This window comes from Canis lupus, chromosome 18 (genome assembly GCF_048164855.1).
Source record: "Canis lupus baileyi chromosome 18, mCanLup2.hap1, whole genome shotgun sequence".
In the NCBI taxonomy this organism is placed as follows: domain Eukaryota; kingdom Metazoa; phylum Chordata; class Mammalia; order Carnivora; family Canidae; genus Canis; species Canis lupus.
In genome coordinates, this window is record NC_132855.1 from 21,238,489 (window position 1) to 21,255,056 (window position 16,568).

The window sequence follows — 16,568 nt, forward strand, 5'->3', positions numbered from 1 at the left end:
GAAGTCAATGCCTTCACTGCAATTTTCCAGAATTCTCCTAGCCCAGCCTTCAGGATTTCCCTGTATAAATTCAAGAGAGTTTCTGACCTAAAGTGAAGGGAAGGTCGTGGGGTAATTTGATACTAAGGTTTCCCCTGCTGGACATTTTCACAGCATCATACTTGCAGAGGGCCCTCTCTGATGCCACTATCCTGTTGATTTTGTCGTTTGGCAGCACGTACAGTAGCGTTTTTATACTGAAAAATGAAAGCTCTAAAATTAGATGGTGGCTGTAAATTTTTAATGGGTGCCTTGCACCATTTACACTCTCTCTTTACCTCCTGTGCTCCGCTCAGCTGGGACAGCTCAAAGCTGCCAGAGACTCCAGCTTGATTTGTAGCTAGTTCAGCTCGCTGAGGAGTGGCTGCTGTTGGCACCAACTGCTGGCCAGGGCAGCAGACTTCGTGCCTTTCCCGGGTGTCATCACCAGCTGCTTCCATCCGTGTGGAAAAGCTATTCTCTCTTGGTCTCCTTAGACGCCCAGCTGCCCGAGTTCAAATCCGACTCTGCTTACTAGCAGTGTAACCTGGGCAACAGCTCGATCTCATGCCTCACCTATAAGAGGAGAATAATAATATGATTCACCTCCTCCAGTGCTGGGAATTAAATGAGATCATGGGAGGGAAGGTTCTGGGACATAGTAACTCCTCATAAGTGTCCCCATTACTATTGAGCAGACTGGCATTTCCTGAGTCCCTGCTCTGTGCCATCTCTCATGCCAGGTGCTTTACTTGTGCTATTGTACGGAATCTTCACAACCCTGAAGGGTAGACACTGTCATCCCCACGTACCTGTAAGGGAACTGATTCAGGAGTAAAGTCACTTGCCTTGGGACTCAGAGGGGATGAGGGCACAACTGGAATCTCAACCTGGCCTGTCTGATTTCAAGGTCTGACTCTTCCTACCACATCCACCACACAGAAGCCTCATAAATAATACCTCTCTCCTGGGACTCAGGGTCTGTAGACAGGGATCTTGGCTTGGCTGTGGGTGCTTTCCCACAAGCAGCCTCGGCAGGGTCTGCTCTGGGCTTTGCGGTTCCCCTAAAGCCATTTGTTAGGCAGGATGTGAGCTGTGGGGCGCTCATTTACCAGCCTGGCTTATCTGCCTTGGGGCAGGGCCTTCCTGACTCAGGCCTGTGGGTTCATGACTTGACATAAGTACAGCGACCACAATGAAGTCAATGGCTTTGCCTAGGAGCCACCCAGACCAGGAGCCTGAGGGGAAGCAGGATGGGGCCTTGGTTTATATTTCAAAGGCTAGAGATGAAAGAGCTGGCCTCCCAATTTCCCACCTGCTTCTATCTAGTAAAAGCAGCCCTCTCTTGATTCTTTTGGTCCTTCCACTGTTTCAAGAACTGAAAACTGAAAGAAAATTTTTTTTTCTGTCTCTCATAGCTGATTGCTCTCTATTGCAAATGGTGGTTCCAGGGACAATAGTCATCCAGTTGCTTTTTTTCCAGCTGTATAGGTCAGCTCCTGGTAGCCTACCTGGCAGCCATTCCCTCATCTTCTGTCCCATGTCTGAATTTTCCTTTGAGGAGACACAATTTCTCTTCTCTCAGCCCTTGAGCTTTGGCCAGGCACCCTCCCCACCCACCAAGGCTCAGGAGTACAGCATATGACTCAGCCCAAGCCAAGTAAAGTATCACATCCCACTGACCATGGAATTGGTTTAAGACTAGACAATGGCCCGCCAAGATGGAAAGAAACCCTTGCCAGGACTTCTCAAAAATCATTTGAATTGCTTACCATCAAGGGAGGCAATAAAGAAAGTTTTCATCCACATTCCCATTCACATACTTCCTGGCCTGCCACTTGGTACCCCTGGAGAGATATGTCCCTTATTTTTAGAAGCATGAGCCTCCAGGTAAATTCCAAACTCCTGTGTTCCATGTAAAGGTCATCGCAATTTCATGTAAACCCATCTTTTCAGTCCTATCTCTTGCCACACTGTTTTTTTTTTGTTGTTGTTGTTGTTGTTGTTGTTGTTGTTTTTTCCATTTCTGGAACAAACCATGTTCTTCCCTTCCTCTAGATCTTTGTATAAGCTGTTTCCCTTGTCTAGAATTCCTTTCCCCCTTCTATGTCTAGAAAATTCTATTGATGCCTCTATCTAAATCTACATCAGATGTCTCCTCCTCAGAAAGGCTTTTAACTTCCCAGGTTTTCATCTATTTTCTCCTCAATTAGAGCACATATCTGGGCATGTCCAATTCTTTCTTCCTCACTGGACTGCAAGCACCTCTTGAGTATCTCTGTATCCCCATAAGCTGGCACAGCCCCCACCCCAAAGGCTTATTAGGTGAGTGGATGGATGGAGGGATGGGGAGATGGACCATCGGGTTTAGAAGAGCCAGCTCCTATAATCACCACAGAATCCTGCCCAGCTGGCATCACTCTCATGTCACACTAATGGTAAATAACATATAACTTGGTTCTTACATGGGCATAACTCTATTTATTAATTGCCAATTTCATAACAATTTATTTCACTGTCCATGCCCATTAAACTCTTTAATGCTTAATAAAGGAAGGAAGGCCAGATGCTCTTTTCCATCTACTTGGTCTACCTGTTTCCTGACAGAAGCGAGGGAGGAGTCACGCTTAGTGCTGTGTCAGAAACCAGCTAGCTGCCCACCAACCCTATTTCCTTTCCTTCTTGAGCACACAGCTAGATTCTGTTTCCCACCCTCCCTTGAAGTTAGTTGTAGCCACGTGACAGACTTCTAGCCAATGGAACATGGTCAAAAATGATATAAACCATTTCCAAGTCTGGCCCATGAAAACTACCCACATGTTCTTTCCCCAGCTCCTGTTTGGAAGTGAAGGGGTCTGGGGTCCTCGGCAGGTGATAGAGATTCAATGGAGAGATCCTCAGTCCCTGAATCACCACGTGGAGAGCCATTGCCATATACTTACATTGGACTAGGTTACAAATGAGAAATATACTCTTAAAACCAGTGATGTGCTGGAGCTGGCTTATTCAAGCTTGTGAAAGTCAATTATTAAATATTGAGAAATTTTTGCAAGTCAGTTGTTCAATACACTCATCATTAAAAGTTAAGTTTTATAGACTCATAATTAAATACATTATATTTTTAAAAGGTAGCAAATACTCAAAACTCATCCCAGCACAATAATTTTACCCTATTAAACTATTACATACTGCTCTCAAAGTTGTTTTTTTTTTTTATGGAAATGTTATGTAATGGGGCTGTTACAAATATCTCTTCCCAACTCTGCATTCAGTAATGTATGTGGGTAGCTTGAAATCGGCCAGTGTGGTACTACTGACACCATGGGGATTGGCAAACACTACAAACCAGCCTTTCCGCCCAACTGGAAAAGGTTAAACATTTACCAGCACACCATTATAAGATTTATCTGTTACAAGAACAAATACTTCCCTTACACACTGACTTCCTACTTTAGGGAAAGAGAGCATGCCAGATTAAATGTACCTTGGCTAAATGCAACTCAGCATAAAGAAAAAGCAGCCAGAGTGCCCCCAGCAGCAACCCAGAGTGTCCTCAAATGAAAGAGCACTCTGAAGCTCCACATGCCCAAGTTGAATGTGACGTTGTGTGCTTGAGGTCCTCACTAATCTCTAGAGCGTGAGGTTATTATGACAGAGGCACAGCAGTGATCATTGCCCACTTTCACATGTCCTGGGTGGCAAGTGTAAATAAGAGGGAACGGCAATACGGATACTGAGTTTCAACCCACAGCTCCTCCTAGGGAATATGAAAGTGGAGACATATTTGGTTCCTGCCCAGTTCTTTGGGGAAGGGAATCCCTCCCCATTTGAACTCTCAGCACTATCGTATATGTTGGCACCAACATCCAAAGTGGACCTGTGCAGAGCCGAGAAGCTGGGAGGGTGGGAAGTCCATGGCCAAGGTAGGTCCGGGGCTGCAGGTGTGAGGACAGCAGGCTTTGGGCCAGAGCCCGATCGGCAGTCTTTGGAAGTCACCAGGTTTGCACATGGCAAAATGATTGAAATAATTATCCTTTGTGGAAGCCATAATATTTCACTTATAGGAAGGCAGTCGGATCCTTCGGCAGCTCAGCCCTCCTCAGCAGGATATAAACTGTTGAAGTAGACCCCAGAGTGCAGGGCCATTTGCGAGAGACATCACGCAATTCGCAGGATGTTTCAGTGCAGACCCTGAATGAACTAATTCCGCTAATAGAGTATTTGATTTAATGGCACATTAAAGGGGAAAGGGGAGCACCGAACACATTCTTCAGCTCAGCAGCTGATGGGTTACTGTAGATATCACAAGCGAAGGAGCCAAATTCTCCTCCGCCTTCACCGGACAAGCAAGAGTTGCAGGAGCAGATGAGGATCGTTTCTCGCAGATGGGGTTTTGGTTCAGGAGCTTGGAGCAGAAATCATCAGGTTAATGCAGTTCTTCTGTACAGAGGTTATAATGACTGGCTGCAGAGACTGACCCACGCAATGACAAGTTTCTTTTCCTTTTTGTTAAAAGAAAAAGTTGCTAGATCATGACAGAGTGGAATAAAACAGAAGAAGGAGTTACTTAGTGTATCATCATATTTTCTAAGTCTGTTTTTTTTTTCTTTTGGTCATTGGTTCCTTCTGTCATTTTTAAGTGCTTTCAATGTGCCAGGCTCTGTGCTAAGCTTTTTACTTGGATGCATATGTGTTTACACGAATTTTATCATGGAATCCTGGAAGGGAGGTGCCATTGTCATCCATTTACAGATGAGTACTAAGGTAGAGAGAGGTTAAGTAAATTTCTCAAGATCACATTGGAATCAGAGCTGGGGTTTAAATTTCAGATTTCTCTGACCCCAGAAGCTGGGTTCTTAATTAACCCTACAAAGTCCTATCCTTCTAGCTGGAAGGTAGGGGACAGCAAGGCTCATCAAACATCATCACTCAAAACACCTCAAGCCAGAACTGATTTGTTTGGAGAATCAAACAAACAAACAAAAATATGTCCCCAAAAATACATATTTGGAACAAACTTTAGTCTTTCAATTTCAAATCTGCTTCTTTTAAAAAGCGTTTCCCTAAAAAGCCAATGGGAGTTTTATGGGTAGATTTTCTTTCAAGAAATTTTCGCCATCTATCTTTTTCTTCAAGATTCATCTGTGAACCTTAGTTGGCAAAAGTGGCGAATTCTAGTGATTTGGATTTGCTTATTTGTACCTGTTCATGACCCCTTACAGTTTATTTTTCCATTCAGCTGTCAGACTATCCTTTCTGAAACTGAAATCTGATCGGATCAGTCCTCTCACAGGGTTTCCCTATAAAATATGAGCTGAACTCCCCAGGCTGGTGCACTCATCACTGGGCCCCACTCACCTCGCCTCCATCTGCCACCTTCTCCCTTATACACATGGACCACAATAGTCTCCTCAGAGATACTCCTGGACTTTGCACCATCTGCCTTCCCCATTCTTTGGCTGATGTGCAACTCCTGCTTCTTCTTTGAAGGCAACTCACTGTCACCTCCTGCTTCTTCATCTCCTTGCCCTCCCTCCATTTGGGGCTGCTTCTCCCTGCCCCAACTAGAAGCCCAGGCTTATTTCTATCATGAGCCTTGTTGAATTTCATCATCCTAGATGGTGAGGACAGGGATTGTGTTCTCTAAATCTTGTGTCCTCAGCACTCGGCAGCGTGATTCAGCCCTGACTGCATGATAGAATCACCTAGAAAGTTTGATTTAAGTGGTAGTGGTGGTGGGTAGGGGGCTAGGGGTGAGAATCTCTGGACTCCTTGAGGTTTGCTGACTGACCAACCGAAGGGCTGAAGGACTGAATGAACAGCCTGAGGCACGGAGCCTGAGACTCCGTCCCACCTCCACCAGCCCTGGAGACTGACGCCTCACTCTGCCCTGAGGTACTTAGAATTTGTCTAATGAGGCTTTTTGGTTATGCACCTGGTCAGAAGGCTGCAAATTCAGACCTGGAAGGTTCACGGACTCCTTGTTTGATTTCAAGAACACACTTGTCCCAATATACAAAATGGGAAAGAAGATTCCTTTCACAAGAAGGAAACCGAAAAATGCTTTGTGGACCTGGATGGAGAATGCTGTGAAATGACAAATTCTGACTCAAAAGATTTTTCTTTCTTCTTTCTTTCTTTCTTTCTTTCTTCTTTCTTTCTTTCTTTCTTTCTTTCTTTCTTTCTTTCTTCTTTCTTTCTTTCTTTCTTTCTTTCTTTCTCTTTCTTTCTTTCTTTCTTTTTTTTTCCTCTTCCTTCCTTTCTTTCTTTCTTTCTTTCTTTCTTTCTTCTTTCTTTCGAGATTATTTATTTATTTATCTATTTATTCATGAGAGACACACAGAGAGAGGCAGAGACCCAGGCAGAGGGAGAAGCAGGCTCCCTGTAGGGATCCCGATGTGGGACTCCATCTCAGGACCCTAGGATCACGCCCTGACCTGAAGGCAGATGCTCAGCCACTGAGCCACCCAAGTGCCAAGATATGTCCCTTCCGTCCTCGATTAGCTCAGTCAAGAGCTCCTGTTGAATTCTCTGCCAGTTGAGTCTGCAGAGCCCTGGATGGCTGGAAGGAAGGCAGCGTGGTGAGTGGCCGCTAGCGACCCCCCTCCCACGTACTAGCAGCCCCGCGGCCCCAACTCGGGCTGCACCTGCAGCCGAGCATCCTCTGCCCTTCCCGGAAGCCCGTCGGGGAGGTCACAGCGCAGCCAGCCCTCCACCGCGCCAGCCAAGGGGGAGGCCAGCTCTGGAACCAGGAGCCAGCCCACCTGGGTCTGCCGTGGTGACGGCCACAGGCGTGGAGACACAGACCCCTTGCGACGCCCGACCCCCCTTTGTCCTCATTCGGAGGAGAAAAAGCCAGCAGTCCTAGGGAGTTCAGCTCGCCGAGCCCAATCTCACACGCTATAAAATAGTTGGAGATCTCTTGCATTTGAAAAATCACAGATGCATGCTCTGCCTTCCAGCACCAGGCAGGAGAAATGAGACAAACAAGCTTTGAAAATAAATCTGACTCTCTCGCGGCTCCAGATAGCCGACAAGTGTTCGTCCATCTGCCGCAAGCGTTCACGCTGTGAATTTATCGATTTGATAATACTCTCGCATAATTGATTGGGGACGAGACTGGCTTCTTGACTTGTCTCCGTGTTTGCTGTCTGCTGTCTTCCCAGCACCGCTCTCTCCACTTTGTGCATGACGAAGGAGAGACCCAAGAGTCTTCTGGCACTTTCTGATGGGATGGCGCTGACGCAGGCACTGTTGGCTTTCCTGGACAGTATACTTTGTGAGTCTTGGATGGCAGGAACTGTCGGTTGAGGGTTCCTCCCACTGACGTATTTGACTCATCTTCCCTCCACCTCGCGCATCCTCTCCCTCCTGGCTGTCCGAGCCTGTTCACAGGTAGCGGAAAACAGCCGGAGGCCTGTTGCTCTCTGCCAAGTCCTGCCCTGGGAAGAGGGGCATAGCGGCAACGTGGACCGACCGAGAACAACAGTAACCGCAGAACCGTTGTGTGAGATATTAGCCTGGGGAGTAATACTGATCTTTCTACTCTCGGCAACCACAACAACCCGTCCGCCTCTCTGCAATTGTGACACTCAGATGTCACCACCATTTCATTAAATGGAATCAAAACAGCTGTGAGGATTGCTGTTTTATTTTATAGCACAAAGCCATCATAACTTACTTTACAAAGCAGCTAGCAGCCAGCAAGTGCAGCTGAAATGGGAAAGCCGGTTGCAGAAAGAATGAACGTGAAAGAGGACACCTCTGGGGGTGGTGGTGGGGGGGCTGGTGGAATTGGGAGGTAGAGGGGAGCCCCTTGGCTCAGTGAAAATCACGCAGGAGCACGCGATCATGTGGCTATGTGCAATTAACTATTACGCAGAAATATACCAAAGGACAGGTCCAGTTTAGTGTCCTGTTAGTAAGCCGATTCCTAGACACTAAGATTCAGTTCAGCCAAAAGAGAGGTCACTATCTGGCCCCTCCTAGAGACAGAAGCTCAGGCAGTACAATGCTCCCTATTCCCCTCTCCTGCCTGTAATACTCAGCCCCCCGCCCCACCCCAGCCCTGAGGTAGCATCAAGGTAGCTTTTAAACCCTGAGAGACACTCCAGCTTCTTCAGCTGGACAGCAGGGCCAAGGCAGTGTGGCTAAGTGGTTAAGTCATTGACTTTCAAGAGGAACAGAAGCTACATTTGCATTCCGCCTCTGCTGCTTATTAGCTGTACAGGGAAAATTACTTAACCTTCACGTACATCTCAGTTTACTCACCTGCAAAATGGGCTTAATGGTGATAGTGGATTTTGTCAGTGCCTTGCCTTTACCTGCAACCATACCCCTTCCAACGGAATTCTTTGCAACAAAGATTTTTCCGGTGGCCAGAGCCTCTGTGCTTGCTCACCTGGCAGACTGGATGCACCTGAGGATTAATGGTCCCCAGGATCACCTCTCAGCCATCGAGGTTGGAAGGTGGTATTTAAGTTGGTATTGGTATATAGATTCCTCAATTCCCTACCTCCTGAGTGGTGTAACTCTACGACACAGGGTGTATATTGACTCCCAGCTTTCTACAGCAGGTCAGTCTCCAGCCAAACACGATGGTAACTTGCATGATAGTGTACACTTCACTGGTTGTTCCTTTATCTCCCTGCCCCCTCACCTCCAGAGTTCCCTGAAATCATCTCCCAGATAATTTCAGAGGGTGACTTTTCCTCATTCATCTTGGGAAGCATTAAGGGCTGCCTTTTTCTTATAGGTCTCTATAAAGGGAATGCCTGTTTCCAATTGGTTCCTCCAGTAGATGTAGTTTCCTTAAGCCTGTGGTCAGGGAGAGACTACACATGAGATTTTCCAGCCCCCAAATATAGTTTGGTCTCTCTTCACAGCAATCCCCAGACTCCTGCAGTGATCCCTCCCAAGGTATTCTGCATCCCGGTTGTTCAATCCTAGGAATATCCTAGGATTATCATTGAAAACTCTATTTTTAGGACTGTGAATTAAGTTTGCACATTGCTATTTCCTTTCCAAAGCTGGCAGATTCAGCTCCGTATCATATTTCTACAATGTGATGGATCAATACTGCGATGTGACAAAGTGAACCACTTACTGTCCTCGAGGATAACAATCCCACACTCTAAGGACACCGCAGCAAATGTCCTTATTACAAATTCCGTCTTATTCATGATATTCCGTACATAATTGGGGATACCACCACAGAGGAAAAAAAAATCGAGGAATCAGTTCTCTTCTCTTAATCTTGTGGCGTCTCATAAGAATCCACGCATTCAAAAAATGAGCAACTATACACCAAGGGCTTAGGGTTCCTTGGTAATGGTACTAGCTGGAAATTACCACTTATTAGTGGGAAGGTTGAAGTCTAGAGCTTGTTAGCACATTTAGTTGGAACAAAGGTGTTAATGAAAGTGGTATTTGCATTTATTTCTCATCAAAGCTAAATTAAACTGGGTAGGAGAGTCAGGTCAAGTTCATCTTCTGGGGGAAAAAGAATTCAGAGCACCTATTCTCTTAATAGAGAGACGGTCACATAAGAGTAACAACCGATATTATTATTAATCCTCATTATCCTAACTCCAGCCCTTGGGACAGGGCACCTACACAAAGGAGTATCCATAAGTCAGGGCACCTGGGAATCACACCCAGCTATACCATGTGATCATGACGCTTTGCATAGGCTGCCATTTTCTGGATAGCAGTCCCAGTGTCAACTCCCTCTGGAGAGCTGACTCCTCTCAGAAGATCTATAATCCACAAGAAGTCTGATAATTCTGGTGTGTGTCCAGGGTAACACTTGTTTCAACTCTTCCCCCTTTTAATCAGTTCAAAGTCAGACCCATTTCAGTGCTGATGGACCAGCATCAACCTTAGGGAGTACTCATGATCTCTTTTCTGCTTATTTAAGGGATTTAGGAATGCCTGGTAGACAGCATCTTATTGGAACCAATGAGGCCACATACAGCTTAAGGGACATTGACATACCTGCTCTTGGCTTTCAAAGAATTTCTTCCTCTGGTATCCTGGTCAGCCCCATAACTTGTCCATGGAAAGGGCTGCTTCAGAAATTGCACTCTTTATGGTGGCAATTCAGTCTCACATCTGAGTCCTTGATAGTAAAAGGTATTTAAATTTAAAAACATATTTTGGTATAAAGTCCATGGAAACCCACTCCTTCTCAGTTATGTGGATACTCACGCCAAGCAGAGACCTTGGGGCTGGCTGCTTCATGCCTATTTCGTTTTCCCATTCAATCCATTTTCACTGAAAAGGAGACATAAGCAGTGAAGCCAATATAGTTTTATTGGATCCAATGCACTGCCACTAAAACAAATATATGTACACTCAGGCCAATACACTTTTATTAAAACAAATAGAATTTAATTCAAACCAGCATTCAATACGTTTTCTCAAAGCAATGAAATTAAGCTCTACCAGTACTTCTGCTCAATATGTTTTCCCAATCAAATCCATTTGAACAAAGTGAAATATATTTATCATAGATAACACATTTTTATTAAAAACAAATTCATTGAAACCAAGTTTCCCTTTGAACTGATAGATAGAAATTCTAACCAATTGCACAATTAGATCATAGAAACAGATGTATTTTTACTTTAGTGAAAAGCATTTCTATTCAGGTCCACTTTAAAACACACTAATGAATAATCAAAGTTGCTCCAACAATGTCTTTAATGGAGTATTTTCTCAAAAGTACATCCGTTGGGGTTGAAGTACAATCTAGAAAATAAAAAAACACTTAGGGAAAGAGAATAGCACTGGGAATATGATTACAATAAATTCAGATTTGTAATGATTAAATATTTACGTCTACCTATGTGCACTCAGAGTGAAGTTGGTTGCGTGCAGATGCATAAAGATGTGCTTGGGGACATTTTGTCGTCGTGTTTGCTTCTAAACCACATCATCCAGAAAAATCCTTCCTATTGGTGTTCAAACATATTATAAATTCTCATCTATCTGATCTTAACTAGGAATTACCATGCATGGGGAGAACTTACGGAGTGGGGAGAGTATGTATTTGGATGGCTTTTTGGAGGAGATTTCAATCTTTGGTGTCTAGGTCGCAAACTGTCTGTGAGTCTTCCAAAGAACCACAGAAAGGGAGAGCTACTTCCAAATGCCACACACCTTTTGGGGACCAGGATCAAACTCACTACATACAAGCAAGAGCATCCAGATGGATTCCATCTCTATGCAGGACCATCAAGTAGAGGCAGAATCCCAAGTAGAGGATCTAGAGAAACTAGAGCCCCCTCCCCTCAGGGAATATCAGGGCTCTACTCAGTGGCCAACATAAACCCCATCCTGTCTGCCTCTTCGGTGATCACCACAACCACCTTTTCCACTTCTCTCCTACTTCCAGGCTGCCGGATATAAGGACAGAAGTGAAGAATTTTACTGCCTTCAATAAGCAGCCCAGAAAATACTCTTTAGATTAGGATTATGCATTTCAGTACTATTTCCTTCTTCCCACCTGGAGAAGGATAGAAAGTGCAGATCATGCCTGCAAGTCATTGGGCAAGTAATTTATTAGCCTCTGGGACACTCAGGACTTAAATGGACTATACCACACCACCACCCCCTCCCGAAACACAACTAGTCAGAGAGGATACCTTGAGACCAGCACAAGATGTTCCATACAGAGCTATTTATAGACATATTAGAAACCCAAACATCTAGCATGCGGGCAATTGGCTAAATATATTTGAATAACATTTTCTTGATGTATTCTATAGTACTGATATCAACAGAGTATTGCAAGTATTCAAAGTGATATTGTAGAGATATTTATTGAATGGGAAATATTTGCATTATTAAATTTAAAAAATACTTTTTTTAATTTAAAAAACACTTAACAAAACATTGTATGTAGTAATTTCTTATCTCTATAGAATAGGTGTGCATGCCAAAGTTTTGCACAGACAAAAGATGGAAGACAACACTGAAATGTTAATAGTGGTTAAATGAGTGGTGAGGTTGGAGATCTCTCTTTTGTGAAATTTGTATTTTATAAATTTCCTACATTGAGCATGTATTCCTTTCCATATAAGAAAGATTTATTTAAAAAGTGATTGTTTTTTAAAAGATGGTGTTAAATCCATCATAAACATAAAAGGTAGTGTCCACATATTGGGTCTGTCTCTGTAACCTGAATCCCCCCATCCTTTCAGAAAGGGGCATATCCAGGCCACAAAGATGAAAGGGTTTTTATGTAAGACTGTATTTGAAGGCTTTGTTCAACTGGCCATCCAACATGCACTTATACAAGGACCCGGGTAATAAATTCTTCCCTGAGTTTGTTCTAGGAAGCAGTGGCTCAGCAAAAAAAAAAAAAAAAAAAAAAAGACAGAGAGAGAGAGATTTTGTCAGATGCTATAAACTATATCACTCCAGATTTTCCTTTTTGCCTTAGCCCAGAGCCAGGCTGTTCTAATGATCTCATCTTCGATGTCTGGTAACATCTAACACATTTTTAGTGATCAGTTCTCCTTTCCTCCTCTAGCATTCTGAGTTTTTTTTTTCTTTAACTGTGTTTACTTATATAAGAGATCCATATTTATTTTGGAAATAGATTTTATTTTATTTTTTTAATTTTTATTTTTTTTTTATTTATTTATGATAGTCACAGAGAGAGAAAGAGAGAGAGAGGCAGAGACATAGGCAGAGGGAGAAGCAGGCTCCATGCACCGGGAGCCTGATGTGGGATTCGATCCCGGGTCTCCAGGATCACGCCCTGGGCCAAAGGCAGGCGCCAAACCGCTGCGCCACCCAGGGATCCCTGGAAATAGATTTTAATTACAAAAAAAAATCCTATAGAAACAAAGCCTAACAAAAGTAAGTATTTGACCATGATTATGCACAGAGAGAGCTCCTATTGCCTTCTTAGGGACATGGTGTGTCCAAAGAGCCCCAGTGACACTGGGTGAGTGACACCTGAGGAGGAACCCTAGGGAGAATTTAAGTGTGGGAGTTATTAAATCTACTTGCTTAGATGTAAGATCCTCTGTCCTCTGCTTGGCCCTGATGGGATGGGCCAGCTTCTGTGTCTGGAGGAATAGTTGGGTCACGCCCTCTGTAGCCTGGAGGCCTTGGACAGTGAGCCCAAAGATGGAAGGTGTCCTCTATCCTTCACTAGGAGCCTCTGTGTGCTCTTCCAGAGAGGTTTTACTCTCCTGGGCTTCTTCATGCACAGGGTTCCTAGTCATGGGGTCAGCCCCTTCAGTTAGACTGGGTCTTATTTGGTGTTTCCCTGGGCCCACCATGAAAAATGGAGACAAGAAGAAGGAAGGTTAGAGGGATGGTTTGGTAGCTGGTGGTAGAGAGAGAAACACAGGCCGAAACAGAAGAGACAACACAGAGTACACAGAACATGTTTAATTAATACTGACATTTATCCAGCTGCAGTTGAAACCCTGGGTGGAAATAATTGCTGTTCATTGTATTGTTTTAGATGAAAATGGTAGAAATAAATGGAACTGTCAGAGTCGTAAACCTTCCCATCTTCATTAAAAAATAAAGAGTTAAGAAATGAAAAGCAGTAGGCAAGGAGGCGGGAGTGTTCCAAGATTGCTGTTTTCCCCCCTTGAAGGCAACGTTCCCAACGAAGCTCGGCACCCACGTGTCACGTTTCCTGTCCTGCGACCAAGAGTGACTTCATTTTCTCCTCCTCTGGGAAGGGTGGCTCAGAGCCCCACCACCCACCTCAAGGTCAGGCCTCTCCCGGCCTGCACTTCTTCATAGACCAGCCTCCTCCCACACTCACCTTCAAAACACCCCACTCACCAGACCTTCCTTCTAGTCCGGGGAAAATACCTTGTCCAGCAGCTGTCCTTGCACTAGCCAGTCTAAACCTCTTAACAACCCTTTGAGGGAGAGACATCCTATCCCCAATTCACAGAGGTGGAAACTAAGCCTCAGAGCAGTTGAGCAACTGATGTCTGGTCATACAGCTCCTGCATGAATGGAGTGACAGCTAAGACTCCTGTGAGTCAGCAGATAATTTGCTCTAATCCTCACGGCTTTCCTCAGACCTCTCAAGGATTCACCTGCTGTAGAAGAGGGAACTGAGGCCCAGAGATGTGAAAAGATCTGCCCAAGGCCACCACGACCAGGCCACTTTGCCTCAGGCTCTCTCCACCCCAGCATACCCCAGCGTCCGGCATAGCTCATTATATTCAAATACTTCAGCTAACACATTCAGATGCCAAAAACTTGCCACTAAAATCACTCACTGCCATCATTTTCTAAGAGAGAGCAGCTTAGTTCCAACCTCTTTCTCCATCATTTTTTCTTCAAACCAGAGGTCTAATAAACAGCACAGCTGTGCTTTTGTTTCATCTCCTTTCATTTCCTCTCCCTGGCCTCTGGTGGGGATGCCAATGTGTGACTGAAATGCCAATGTGTGCTCTGCAATGGACCACCAGGAGAAGGAAAGGGCTGGAAGGGCCAGGAAGAGGAGCAACACGCTCTCGCTCCCCCTCTTCCTTTCCACCCAATGTCCTTCCTGTGTCTCTGGAGGTCCAACCTCAGTCTGTTGGGTTTGGGGAATGAGTGAATCCAAAAGCTGGTCTGTGGGGGAAAGAGGAGGCTGACCCACCAGGAAACCAAGAAGGGCCTTAAAACACAGTCCACTCCTCACAGGGCAGAGAGCAAGTCGACTGGGCCATGGTCAGCTGCTGCTTTTCCTTTCACGGGACAGGGTCACTAGCTTATTTCTATCAGATTCACAAACATTATCAATAAAAGAGACCAGACAGAGACAGTACTTGTTGAAACATGGAGGTTTAACTGTTGATCAGGATACACGGGGTGGTAGAAAGGATGTGGACTTGAGAACTAAGTTTTGTTCAAAGTTGCGACTAAGCCACTAACTAACCACTCAGCGAGGCGTCTTTCGGGAGTTGTTTAACCACTCTGAACCTTGGCTTTCTCATCTATAAAATGGGACACTAGCACATACTGTGCTCCTAATATATATTTGATGAATTGAAATTAGAGTATTTCAACTCATTTCGGTTGCTGGTTTAAAATGAGCAGAACACCCCAATTCCTGTTTATCTGAAATCCAATTGTCTGGTGTGGAGTTTCAAAAGCAACAAAGATCTTTATGACAGAATGGCATTGGAGTAATCCTAAAATGTATTTGGAGACCTGTAGGCTCCACAATGCTTGTATCTGGGAAGCAATGAGCAATGCACATAGTGAGACCCTTCTGTTAGACCAGCTTAAATTGTTAGGACCACTCAGTTATGAGTTATGGTATGTGTGAATGTGCACTCACACCCGTGTGCACTCACACACAGGACCATGGAATTCATGCCAAAAGAAAGGGTGCAGATCATTGCATTCAACCAACATGAGCTCCCACAAACTCAACCATAACTTTAAGTTTGCTCCCTAGGCTGGAGTAGCCACAAGCTTGGCTTTTCCAAAACTCTTTTCCAAACACTAGCAGACATTTTACTGAAATCCAGAAGCATTCAGTCAGGAAGAAAAAGGAAGTACGATGAAGATTAGTGGCATTTCACAGCTGTTTTATCGCATCTCAACCTCCACAAAACCAAGCCTGTCCTTGCCTTGTCCCCTATGGCTGTGCCAGCAGTGGGAGTGAATTGGGGGTAGATTTAGGTTTTAAATGCCTCCTAATATCATTTAGGGCAAATTAGCTTACATGGCTGGACGCTGTGTTCCAGGCACAGAAGAATGTTCTTTTCCTGTCAGAATCTCTGACAGACAAACCAATGCCACGGTGAAATATCAGTAACCTCTTAACATTTTTCTTGATTTCTTTAAGAGTGAACATTAGACATATTAAGAACAACAACCCAATCATTAAGCCCTGTGTGGTTCTCCTAGGAGCCAGCTCTATTGCTGTAATCAGATTATGGACAACTCAGTCTCATCCCAGCCATTTGTCTTCTTTGTTTACGCATGCACCAAGTGGCATTTGTCTTAGCATCAAAAAATAGTAATCAAAATTGAGAACAACAAAAGACCTTTCATTATTTACGGTGTTAACTAACATCTATTTGCTTTCATTAGTTTCCAAACAACAAGTACACTGGTTCTGATTAAACCTGGCATGTGTTAATTATATCCGAGGTCTGGGGTTGTGTTGTCTATAATAAAGGATTACTTAAGGGTGAAGTCTGAGCGAAATTTGAGGTCCCCGGGCCTCAGAAGTCACCCACCTCCCTGTGCTTCCTAGGTGAAGGCTTCCAGCCTCCGAATGGCAGAAGTGGATGTGAGCTTGTCACAGAAAGTCACTTTTTTGGGGGGGGGTTTGTTTTGGTTTTAAGCCTTCAGCTTTATCACCCGTTTTATGGGCTGGAGTTAAATGGCAGTACAATGCAGTTTGCTCTCTTACTGCTCAGCGCTAACAGCCATCATGAGCCATAATTAGAAGTAAAACCACCACATAAATAACGCAGCAGAAAAATTGCCCCAATGATGAGCCACACTTTGGCTATGGGAAACTTCAGCGGGTCCCCAGTATCCATCATACTTAAGGGGCA